General features: G+C 32.3%; 1 protein-coding gene across 1 annotated transcript in view; it reads left to right on the top strand.

Annotated features, from left to right (window-relative positions):
* Positions 1–13,425, top strand: part of LOC146396117 (uncharacterized) — a 192,420-nt gene that overhangs the window by 133,645 nt on the left and 45,350 nt on the right. The window contains exon 6 of the mRNA XM_084999112.1: positions 10,318–10,392. The gene's annotated coding sequence lies outside the window, so the exon portion shown is untranslated. The remainder of the gene's footprint in view (positions 1–10,317; positions 10,393–13,425) is intronic.

Genomic DNA, 13,425 nt, shown 5'->3' with positions numbered 1-13,425 from the left:
TTTTTCAACCTTTTTAAATGAGATAATTTAAGCCAGTTCTTCAACTTGCCTCCTCATACAAGTTCTCTAGCAATTTAACATTTTCATAACGACTTTGAAAAATTATTTTCAAATGTGATGTGTTCTATTGAATTAATTTTATTGATTTTCTAATTAGTAGAAAATTTTAAGTATTGGCAGGTAGATTTACAAGGATCCTTTAGGTCATTCACATTTAGTGACTTTGGTCCAATAATCATGTCTGCTTTCTTTCCATTTATACCTTCTGTTAATCAATTCTTTCACCTAATTGCCCCCTGAAAAAACACAACAATCTTTTGACTTGTTCAACCACAGTGAGTTATTTTTAAAAGGCTCTATTCATGTTGATAATTTTAAACATATTTTTCCTGAAGTGAATAAAAATAAATACAAATTAAAATATTAATATGAAATTGTTTATCTTGTAAAAATTCTTGAGATGTTCACTTGATCTTTTCCTTCTGTCTTTGTTATAGCCATTTATTAAGCCATTTAAATGTATTTGTTAGGTTCATCCATGTGGTCCATGTGATTTATATTCTTTTATATATAGTAGTGTGTATCTATTAATCCCAAACTCCTAATGTCTCTGTCTGTAAATCAGACAAAGACACATGTCATATGATATCACTTATGGGGAATATAAAAAATGACACAAATAAACTTATTTACAAACCAGAAATAGACTCACAAACATAGAGAACAAACTTATGCTTACCAAAGGGAAAAGAGGGAGAGGAATAAACTAGGAGTTTGAGATTTCGTGTTTATATTATGTTAATAATATAAACGCAAACTCCTAGATTAGCAACAAGGACCCACTGTAAGGCACAGGAACTATATTCAATATCTTGTAATAACCTATAATGGAAGAGAATCTGCAAAAGAATAGATATATAGCTGAATCACTTTGCTGTACACCTGAAACTAGCATAACATTATAAATCAACTATACTTCAGTAAAAAATGTAAACGCAAGGTCACATTTGAATGTAGATCTTCTAAATAAAGGAAACAAATGGCCGGAAAACTATAAAGCTCTCCATTGCCAGTAAGATATATAAATTAAGTCAATAATACAAATAAACACAAAACATTCTATTTTCCCTTAGAGATTAAATATTTTTAAATGCTGATAAATATCTTATTATGACATTATAAGGAAAGTTACACTGTTGATAGGATTACAAATGAACCTCAGCTGCAGCTACGAAAGCCCCAAATCCTAGCCATGAGACCACCAGAAACTCCTAGCCCAAAACTTTTAGGGTAATGGCCATTGGAATTTAAAATGTACATATTGTTTGAGTCAGCAAACAGATTTTTTGTGTCTTTCCTAGAAAAAGAAGTTGGAGATTCAATATCCTTAGAAGTATAGAAAAAGTTGGAAAAAAATGCTATTGGTAGGGAAATTTGTAAATAAATTATGGTCCACTCACACAATAAAATACTATGAAGCAGTTAAATAAAAGCTAAAGTCTTACAATTTAATGTGAAATATGAAAAATATAGATTGATACATAAAATTTGTCTCTTTTGTGTTTTAAATATTTCTTATATTTATTAATTCCATAGTGATATTTTTGTCTTCCCAAATCTTCTAAGGATTCCTTGCAGCTTTAATTTTATTTTTTTTCCATTTAAAATATTGCAACAGTCCCTTCAACAAATGTATAGGAACAAAATCAATCTCATCTTAGTTCAAAGGTTAATTTCAACCCTAGGACCTTATTTAATACCATCCAACCTATTATTTTCTCATGTTTAGTGAAACTACAGCCTTTGCCAAAGAGATTATGTGGACTTTGCTTAAAGGGCAAGTTTTCTTTGCTTTTAGTGATTTGCATCTTTCTCAAGACTTCAAGATTTGCCTTTCTCAAGGCAAATAAAACATAAAATAATTCTAAAGTCCTCCTTTCTTTGATCTTCTCATTTTATTTTTATTTAAAATGAAAAATTAGATATGCTGAATTTTATAAATGTGACCTTTAGGTTATCCTATACAATTCTTTTTAAGTTTTGGAGATTGCCTACTGATGCTGCTTGAACACAATCCTTTTGCTATTCCTTCCCATCCAGTTATCTATTAACAAAATCGCTCTCTTATTCTTCCTACTGCTCAAAAAGTTAAGTCATTTTGTAAAAACCTTTAAAAATATAATCAATAGGAAGATTAAACCCAGCCTCATCAAAGTAAATAGAAGAGCTTCAAAGAAACTAAAAATGTTAAATTTGTCTTATTTCTCATCCCATTGTCACAGTACTTGTTTGTACTTGCTTTCTCTTACATTGCAATTGATAGCTGAAGTATCTGCTATTTCTCTTCACTAACTTCCCCCTGACCCCGTGTTTCAGTATAAATGCTTAAAAATAAATACCTTGCCCTTCCTACATTATGCTGGTTGAATCAAGGAAGCCAAGCTGGGATGGGCTTTTATTTTATTTTTTGAAGTAATTTTGATTACAGTTCATAGTCTCTGGGTGGGTGGGGGGCTTCCAAAAAGGACTAGCTTTAAAAAAAACAAAACAAAACAAAACAAAACAAAAACAGTCTCTCTCAGTTGTATGGTAGAAAAGCTACTTGCTCTAAAACTGCCAAGATAAAATGTCTTTGTCCATGAACTTTTCAACATTTCAGATTGAGCCCTTTTCCTTATGAAATATTATGCTTGTAGTTTATCTATAGCTTTGGTTTATTAAGGCCTAAAAGTTATTATCAAGAATTTCTACTATACTTAAAAATTTAAGAAACAATTATTTCGACTGGCATTTACAACAGTCTTATAGTGTATGTATACACACACACACACACACACACACATATATATATATTTTAATTTTTTATATCACTTTAGGGATCTCAAGCCTAGGAAGGCTTAATAAGTTGTTCAGCATTTTTTGATTAAGTTAGCTATGTGACAATACTTAAGATAAAAATTAAAAGTTAAACTATGGTGTTTGTCTTTCATAAGCAGACATCTGGTTTTAGTTCCAGAGGCCTCATCTTTAAGTTTCTGAGGCACCAGCAGGAGCTGAACAGCAGCCCTTCTACAGATGTCTGAGTCCCGCCTTTGTGTTGTCCTGTATCCAAGCATCTTTGTTTTAATATTGTAAACTTTCCTTTTTATTTCCCCAGACTTGAGGGTGGTATTTTCTTTCTGTGCTGATGACCTCAGTGATACCTCTTATTTTCCTTTTGCCTTTTCTGTCTTCTGATAATACCTAGTCAACACACTGTACATTAAATTCTGTTAGAGTTAACAGCCATGTTTTTCTATATCTTGACTGGATCTTTATTGCTACATATTCTATTGCTATTATGATAATATTAAGATAGATTATAGTAATCTAGCCTTGAAAAAACTTTTGATGTCATTAGTTCTGACCAAGCTGTAAAATGGATTTTGCTTCTTTTACTTTTCCTGGTACATTATTAGCTCCAGATCATTAAATGCATTTTGTAGACACAGGGAAACTGAAATACAAAAGTAAATATGATCATAAAGCTTCAGTGTAATTCTTGGCAATAGTTCATTGCTCTTCTTCACAGTCCATTTCATAAAGCAAATTTTGAAACAAGAGATCCCATATAATTTTTACTATTGTAAAGTTTGCAGCTTTTAAACTTACGTCTCACCTCATCTAGACGAACATCCTTTACCAAAAGAATTTCAAAAAAGAAGACCTTGTAATTTCATTATTAAAAGTTTTACCCTGTTTAAGAATTTGTCTTTTGCTTGGCATGGACTATCCAAAGCAAACAATTTTACGTTGAAATCTAAAAATTGATATTTAATCCAATTGAAGTCCAATTGATTCACACTTATTATACATTATCTCAAGTTTATAATTCTTTGTTTAGAAAATATGTCATTTAATAAGGAGATAAAAGTTAGAAATTCATTTTAAAGTAAACTTTTCTAATATTTAAAAAACATTAACTCATAGTTAGTGTTCTTCATTGTAGAGGGAAGCTTAACCTTTCATTGTTTACTTCATGGCCTGGTTATTCCATATGCTCTGATCACTAAACCAGCTGTGGGATGTCCAGCTGAAACCTCCCTTCTGCCTTCTTTAGCCCTTAGATCTGCAGGCTATGACATTACCCTTTAATTCCTCTGTCTCCTCCTTGTCTAACCTCTGAAGCTCATTCATTCTGAGAGCTAAGCTGTAAGTCTTTCTAGTTTCTTACAACAATGTTGTTTCTTAAGTCTTAATTTGCTATATTCCAGTTACCTCTTATATTTTTATTCTGTAAAATCACTACTAAATTATACTTATAATCAATAAATTCCATTGTTTTTTGACAGTCTTATCCCATATATGATCCCCCCCCCAAAAAAAAAATTACATTCTCTTCCTGGAAACTTCCTTCTTTGGTTCTTCTTGTCCTTCGAATATTATCATCCTTCAGCTTCTGTGATGGCTCCTACTCTGCCTCATTTCTCTCATTTAGATGTTTAAATAAACATTGATTCTGAACTTATTATGTCAGAAATTCCTTATATGGACTAGGCAGTGCTCAGATTTAATCTTTCTCCAAATTTCTCAAGACATGAATCTCAAGATAAAATATATTCATTACAGAGACTCATCTACCATCAATTTTAATTCCTAGAGTCTTATTAATTAGATAATTATGTCTATAAAATACAATTCTATAGTAATCCTAAATTTATAAGCATTTAACAATAATGTCTCACAAAAGATGAGGCAAATTGTGACTGGGTTACTGGCAGAAATGGAAAGAGTCACATAAATAGTGGGTTTTCTTAGTAAACATTTAACTGAAACCAACTATAATGTTTACTTCTCTGACTATAATGCTATTAGATTAGAAACCTCCTATATTTGAAGAGGAACGTACATCCTAGTAATCATAAAGGAAATTATAAATTAATTAAAACTGAATGGAGATAAAAATAATATATCTCAAAACTTGCCATATTAAAATTCACTGAAATCCTCCCTAGAGCACAGTGGGGTAGATAATATGTTTATCCTATTTTTGCAGGAAAGCAATTTGAGAAAATAGCAGAATAACTAACTTGCCCAAGCTGCTGGTGAAACTAGTCTTCAATCAAGTTTGTCCAAATCTTTAATCACTGTATTATACCACCTCTCACTAGAAAACTAGGTTATTTCCACAAAAAAGGTTATACAATAAGGATGCTATAATCATTGTGAATCTTTTTAAGCTGAATTACATTGAAAATACTGTTGTACACTTAGAAAATGATGAACCAAGAGTTATCAGTAATTCAATATGCCTTTCCATTTTCCCTAGAGGAAGTTGGCAATATGGAAGTATATGTATATGAATAACCATAAGTTAATTATTTTAGAATTTGCAATTGATTATTTCTTGGGTTTGGAGAGAAAATAAAACCGACCTCATCAGACTATTTAAAATTAGACAAAATACGGAAAACCAATCATGTTTAAAAAAATATTCTTGTTACACTATCAAAGTATGAATAGTAGGAAAATTCAAAACTCGAAATTATTTAAAAATAAAATAAATGATGTATTTGCTCTACTTAAGTCATTTTCACAAAGTATGCATATGGAAAGAAAGAAAAAGGAGTTTTTCTTTAATTTAAATATATTAATAATAATAGTAAAATAGAATTAGTAAATACATTTTGTAGTTATTTTTTTAAAAAATCCAATAGAAATAATGAAAACAAAAAAGACAAAAGTATTCTAAACTGGAGCAAAGAAAGGAATAATAACCCCATTAAATTTTAAATGAAAAATGATATATAATTCTATGAACTTTTAATAAAATAAGACAAAAGTAGAAGAAAAGAATTATATTTACCATACCATTTCAGTTTTGTAAAAATTCACATACATGCACATGTTCATAAATATCTGTAGCAGGAAGAATACCAAATAACACAGTAGTAAGATTTCAGGTGATTTTAATTTTATTCTATGTGGGTTTTATGGCATTTTCTGTAAATCTACAATGAACACTTACTATTTTGCAATTAATGACAAGATAAAATTAAGAGCGTTATTTCCTGATGTTGTTCCAAACCAGAGTCACTTGAGAAGCATTTTGAATGACAGCCATTTAACCATTCCTCTCTCTCCATTATTCAGAATCCTCGTTATGACTAGTCCACAGCTTTCTAACAGATTACTCTTGGTAGGTCTGTGTAAGACCTTAGGGAAGGACATTCTTCCCCAGTGCTGTACCATAGATAATTTGGAATTGGAAGCAATAGATTATTCTTTTCATTCCATTGGTATATATATAGATATAAATATAGATATTGATATATCAATGGAATATTAATTGGCCTTTAAAAAGAAGATTCCTTACCATCTGCAACAATATATGTGAATCTGGAAGGCATTAGGCTAAGTGAAATAAGCAGGTTAGAGAAACATAAATATTGTCTTTCATGCGGAATCTTAAAGAAAGAAAGAGAAAGAAAAAGAAAAAGAACCCAGATAAACTGTAGAAGGGGCTGGGTTGGGAGGGAAATGGAGAAATATTCAAAGTGTACAAATTTTAGTTATAAGATAAATAAGTTTTGAGTATCTAATATATAGTACAGTAGCTATAGTTAATAATTCTGTGTTGTTTACTTGAAATTTGTCGAGAGTGAATCTTGTGCTTTCCAAAAAAAAAAAAGGCTATATGAGGTGATAGATTTGTTCATTACCTTGACTGTGGGAGTCATTTCACAATGTATTATCAAATCATCATGTTGTATGCTTTAAATATATTGCAGTTTTGTCAATTATACCTTAGTCTAGCTGGAAGGAAAAGACTCCATTAGAATTTAATCTAGCAGGATATTATGTAAATTGGTCAGAAGTGAATTTGTCTTAGCTTATTATTGAATGTACTTTATGCCTACTACTTAGCTCTGCAAACCTTAAATTGTCAAACTGAGATAAGACCCTCACAGCAAATGGCTGTAAAGGAATACCTTCCTATTGTTTGGCAAGTTAGTAGCTAATGCAGAAATGGAATAGGATGATTAGTTTGTTTCAGTTTATTATACTATTTTTATTAAGTGGTGATGACAAATATTTCAGGGTGTGAGAAAGTTAGAATTTTTAAATTTGGAACATTTAATGAGCCTAAGTGCCATGACTTTAGTTCATAAAACATGGCAAATGGGTGGATGTCCTTGTGGCCTAAATATGAGTGGATGTGACATGGTACTTTTATACTGTATAAATACAACAGATGTGCATGAAACACACCTTGAATAAATGTCTCTACAGCATTTGAACCTGTCTTGGTGGTGTCTTAAATTTTCTCCTTTTCTTGAATGAGTTTAATAGTGGTTAGTGGTTGCCTTAGTTTACTATTGCTGTTTTAACAAATTACCACAAGTTTAGTGGTTTAAAACAATATAGTATATAGTTTAAGAGAAGTTTAACATAGATATTCTTGGCCTAAAAGCAAAATGTCAGCAGGATTGTTTCTTTTGGAGGCTCCGAGGGAGAATTTGTTTCCTTGCCTTTTCCATCTTCAGCAAGTTGCACCTATTCCTTGGTTTGCGACCTCTTTTTTGTCTTAAAAATCAGCAACGTTATATCTTTCTGACATTCTTTACAAGTCACAACTCCCTTTCTGAACACAGCCTCTTAAAGTTTCTCTGATTTTAGGAATCATGTGATTGGATTATATGCACCCAGATAACCCTGGATAATCTCCCTATTGTAAGGTCTTTAATTATAATCCAAGACCCTTTTGCCATATAAAGGAGCACATTCAGAGTTCCAGGATTTAGGATGTGTACATCTTTGGTAAGGACCATTGTTTTGCCTACCAAAATGGTTCTCTGTTAAAAAAAAAGTTTTTTGCCGACATGAAAGTATCTACCACTTGGATTGTAAACTTTCCTTATTAACCACATAGTTAAATTGCTAATATCCTACTATGACAAAACTCATACTGAACTTGGTCTATGTTTAACATCACACCTATCTATCATTTATTTATTCATTTATTCTTTGTGCTTCAGTCATCTAACTCTTGTATATGCCAGGGACATACTAGTTTATGAGATCCTTGTTGCATTCTCTTTTACTCCCTTTGTTCAATGACATTAAACTTAAATTTCCTTGCCTTTTTTTAAAAAAACAAAGAGGTCCCCTCTATAGGTATAGATTAAGCAAAATATTCATAAATACCTGGTTTTTAAAGTGCTATTAGCGGAGTTCCCATTGTGGCACAGGAAGACAAATCCAACTAGTATCTGTGAGGATGTGGGTTCCATCCCTAGCCTCACTCAGTGGGTCGGGAATCCAGTGTTGCCATGAACTGTGGTGTAGGTCTCAGACACAGCTCAGATCCCATGTTGCTGTTGCTGTGGCTCTGATTCAACCCCTAGCCTGGGAACCTCCTTATCCTATAGGCTGTGGGTGCAGCCCTAAAAAGCAAAAGCAAAAAAAAAAAAGTGCTATTAGTTTCGCATAAGCTATTTCTTCCTGTATTAAACCTTTTAGCATCTGCTTAACCTAAAAATTAATTTGTTGTTTCTAAAACAAGAAAAAGACTTACTTTATAGTAATTTTTTTCCCTTAGCTTATTCTGTCTCCTCTATGATATAATAAAGGGCAAATCCTTCATATTCTGGCATTAGTATGTTATGTACAGTTTAGAATTTTATATTATTGAGATCTTCCTATTTATTTTTATGAAAAGTTAGAAGAGGCTGAATTCTGGGTTGCTGAAGAGTTGTTAATTTTAATAATTCACAGATTAATCTGTTGATTATTTATATTGACAGATAATACAGAAAACAAATACAAAATATTAAGGAATATAGAACAAAAGAATTTTAGGAGACCTGAACAATCATTTATTCTAGTCACTGCTAGTTTTAGCTTAAATGGTACCCAAATCATGACTGTCAAATGGGCAACCAGAATTTTTTTCCTCCCAGGCAGGGAAGTAGTGCTTTTTCTCATTAGTCTCTTCCTCAATCTCATAACTGTTGGGTTTAAATAAGCAAGAAGACAACCAGCAATGGAATGTAACCATTTTCTTATAAATGGAAAAATAAGTTCATTTTCACTTTTTTTGTTCCTGTTTTTTGTGCTTTTAAGGTGAAAACACAAAGGAAAATATTTTTGTCCAAGATGTTTTATTGTTTTTTGATCTGTTGTTAAATCATTTTGGATAATTTTAGGTAAAAGTAGCAGAAACTTTTTTGACCTGGCTAAATCATGAGGAAAAATATCTCACAGAAAAGAAAGTCAAGAAATAGGGTGGATTCAGGCTTAAAAATCATATCAAATTCTCATTTGTAAATAGTTAGGTGAGTTTACATGCCTGATTGGCTTCACCAGTAATTGCTTCAGGGTATTTTATATGTTGTTTGATTTCTGGGAGCAGCATGGGATTACTTTAGGCTCATCAAACCACAGAGCGTGAGTAGAAGGTTAGCTTTTCCTAAGGTACTTGGACTAGGAATATGTGGGGAGATGGGTGGAAAAAATAGATTTTGGAATGAAACCCAATGTTCTGGATTCCCTCTGGAAGAAGATTTGGGGTAGGTAATCATCTGTTGCCAACATTTAAACTCTAGGAGATGATATACTTTAATCTGATTTTTAGAGTATTTTGAAAAATCAAAACTCTGATAACAATAGCTCTAAATTCTTTCAAAAGAACAATTGGCCAGAGTTGCAAAACAAGGTAACCCATGTACCCTTAAGACCAGGCATGGCCTCTTGAGTTTGCAAAGGTCTGCATCCCTCATTGTGTAATTCACTTGTTATTTGTATGCTTTTGAAAAGCAACTGAATTTGTAACTCATATTAAATTTCAACCATATTCTATAACCTATGTTTCTTTAAAATTTCCTTGGACATTCTACTCTCCTAATTCATATAGGATTCTTCTCTCTAAATAAAAACTCAAAGTCACATAAAGGTGTTTAAACACCATTCTCTTCAATATTAATGTAGTGAGATTAAAAACTGCATTTACTTTGAAGAGTCTCTGATTTTTACATTCCAAAATCATGCTCCCTAAACATAATAATCTTAGTAAAATTTGTGATTTCCATGTCCGCATTGAGACTTTTTCCCTAAAAAATATATATCCGCATTTCTGTTACACACATCATGTCTTGATATATGCTTGGTGATTAACTATTTCTGGTTAATAGTTAACAATGAGCTGTAAAATTTTTTACATGATTTAAAATATATGTTCCTTACCTTATGGTGCTATTCCTACTTTATATCTAGTATAGAAAAAATGACCAAGTAATTCACATAACATTAAAAACTGCTTTTAATTTCTCTCAATAGGTATACTACATCATGAACACAACTGTGAAGTCTAAAACCTGAAATAGGCTGAAAGATATATGCAACTCATCATATGTAAGTTTTATATTTATGTGTAATTTGAGACTCATGGTAAACTAATATTGCTATAGCATGATCATTTTAAATTTTGTTTTACCTTAAATAAAATATTTCCCCCAATTATATCATCTTTGCAATTGATAAAGATGTATTTTTTAATAATCCATTGGGGGTCAAAGCTATGATAGAAAGTTGAACATAATTTCTATTTGTAGTTGCAAAAGTGCACACCAAAAGGCATTCAAAAATAATTTGCAATTGCTTTTTCAGCCAACAGTCTTTAAGGCAAGTTGTTTTCACAAAAGTTGAACATTTTCCATGTTGTTTAGTACTGTGCTTTTCCCTGTCCTGCTAACAAATGCAACATCTTGTTCACAAAGAATGACTTATGACTTGAAGAAAATACCATGTTTTATAATGATAAGGTTCTGGTGAAAAAAGGAGGAAAAAATTTTAACTGGTAATAATTCCCCCCAAACCCATTTCATCAGGACATGACTCAGTCCAGTACAGAATGACATGCTATGCTGCTTCTTGCTAGCTTGCTTTACCACCTCCCCAGGAGGGTGAACAATTACTGTTAGAAAAAGTGAATATAAAATATTTCGGGGAAAAGTTGGCATCATGGTTGTATACAAGTTCTTTAATCTTTTGTCAAAGGGGTATGTTTCCTTAAAGTGAACAAAGGAAACCAAAGGGCTTATAGCTTTAAATATTTATTTAACTTCTACAAAGCTACTTTAGATTTCTCAATCTATATAGATCTTCTGTAACAAGTAGACTATTCTTGTACAGGCTCAATTCACCAAATATTTTCCAGAGATAGTCACTAAAGTAAACATTCAAAGAACCGTTAATATTCTGTTTGTAAACATTGAGAGCTGGTATGTTTAATGGTCGAGTAAGTGAGAAATGATGAATTAAATGAGGTCAATTAGCTGTATTATGAATCCCCAAAGTGGAGGAACTATGTATCTGTACCTTTCACCCTGACCTTTTATCGCAAATGTCTTGGAATATGTTCCTCTCTCAAATTCATAAGATATTCCATATTGTTAACGTGAGCTTTTTATTTTTGCACATTTAAAATATACATAGTTTTCATCAGGGCAGAAAATTCCAAGAAGCACATTTCCTTGAAATTGTTTAGCATTAAATAGTATGAAAGTAATCAATGAAGTATGTATGTCTCGACAGTCTGTCCTACTCTAAAATGTATGGCATTACCCAAGAAATATAGAAAAGCTTTTTAAAGTAAATATTTTGAGTAGAACAAAGCATAACGCCAGATTCTTAACCTGATGTGCCACAAAGGAACTTGGAAAAGTGCATGCTTTTAAAAAGTAGTTATATGAAGGAGTTCCCACCCATGGCTCAGCGATAATGAACCTGACTAGTATCCATGAGGATGCAGGTTCAATTCCTGGCCTTGTTCAGTCGGTTAAGGATAGGTATAGGTATAGGTCATAGATGCGGCTTGGATCTGGGTGTTGCTGTGGCTGTGGCATAGGACGGTGGCTACAGCTCTGATTCAACCCATAACCTGGGAACTTCCATATGTTGCAGATGCCCCCCCAAATAAGTAAATAAATAAAAAGTAGTTACATGAGACAGGACTGCTTAACAACAAATATTTATGTTGGAGTTTGTAGATGTAATCATCGTTTTGTTTCTTCTTTGTGTTTAAGATCAACCGAGAACTATTTAGACAAATGGACTTTGCCTTGGGTCTGTAGTCACCCTCTGGGCCCTAATACTTCCCTCGAAGTTATCTTTTGAGAAATCCTATCCGAAAGTCAATTGCAGAGCAGATTTGCCAGGAAGCCATGACTAGAATTACCGCATTACCTCAAACTACTAGACCTATTAGCCTAGACAGAGAATGACAGGCCTTCAGATCTGCTGTTGAAGAAACATTGGGCCTTCTCCAGCTGAAATTGCTGGGTCGAAGGTGGAGAGAGCAGAACCCACATGATCTTGCAGCACATAGCTCCCAATGGGTCTGAGCTGAGCAAAGCTGACGTTCTCTCCCAGCCTCACTCACTCAGTCAAGTACAGTTTTCATCCTCTAAAGAGAAATAGGTTAGGTGCTGGGAGAAGGACAGAAGGTATCTTTGTATAACAGGTTGAAAGTGTGTATTCTTTCAGATATTTCTAAATATCTAGACTTTTAGTGTTGACCAAAATATTTAGATACTCACCTATAATTTTGGATATTAATGAATATCACATGATTTTTACGGAAAAATTGAATAGGCATTTTGCGTAAGATCATTTAACAAATGGGATGGGGGACTCTTAGACACTTGAACTCTGTGACAGATGAAGCTAAAGCTATGTTTCACACTGGTTTGAGGAAAATGTCCTACTAAAATTAAACTAATGCATAACACATGAAATACTTATCTAGAAAATTGTCTATGGAAAGTAACTATCATGACTTCAAACTAGGACATAGAGTATAGCGAACAACTACAGAAATATGACTATCCTTATGGAGGACATGGATGTCTATGGACAATAAATGTGTCTGAGTCAATACATAAGACATAAGCATTTTTAGTAAAAGGAGATGACACTTCAAAAATTTTTAAATATTTTGTTAAAGTCTTTATGAAAAAAATAAGGTGGATATAACACATACTCCAAAATTTCTTATCTCCAAATACAAATTCCTGCTAAAGGGACTGTGTCTAACCAATATCGTGTTGACTCTTGATTTAATTAATGGTAAGCAGGGAGTGGGGTCATATGTGTAACATGCCTGGGCTTAGGAGAGTTGGGGAGTGTGTGTTGGCTGTGCAGACAGCTTTATTTCTAGGTTGTGAGAGCACAGATGATTTTCGCTTTTCTTCCATTTATACATACATTTTTAGATGTTTTTAATAATTAACATGAATAACTTTAAATTGCAAAAATATTTTAAAATTTGAAATATGATTATTTAAGTGTCCTCTTAAAATTCAATTAATTTTTTTGCATTTTGGTAAAGAAGGAGAAAAGGAGTTAGCACTCTGTATGTTTAGTTCCATGAACTCATGGAACATG

Source organism: Sus scrofa, chromosome 15 (genome assembly GCF_054392235.1).
Source record: "Sus scrofa isolate SSC_HxYL_T2T_F1_AM1 chromosome 15, Sscrofa_HxYL_maternal_Yorkshire_Landrace_v2.0, whole genome shotgun sequence".
Classification (NCBI taxonomy): Eukaryota; Metazoa; Chordata; class Mammalia; order Artiodactyla; family Suidae; genus Sus; species Sus scrofa.
The sequence above is the reverse complement of the archived record's forward strand: the minus strand, read 5'-3'. Positions and strand labels throughout refer to the sequence as shown.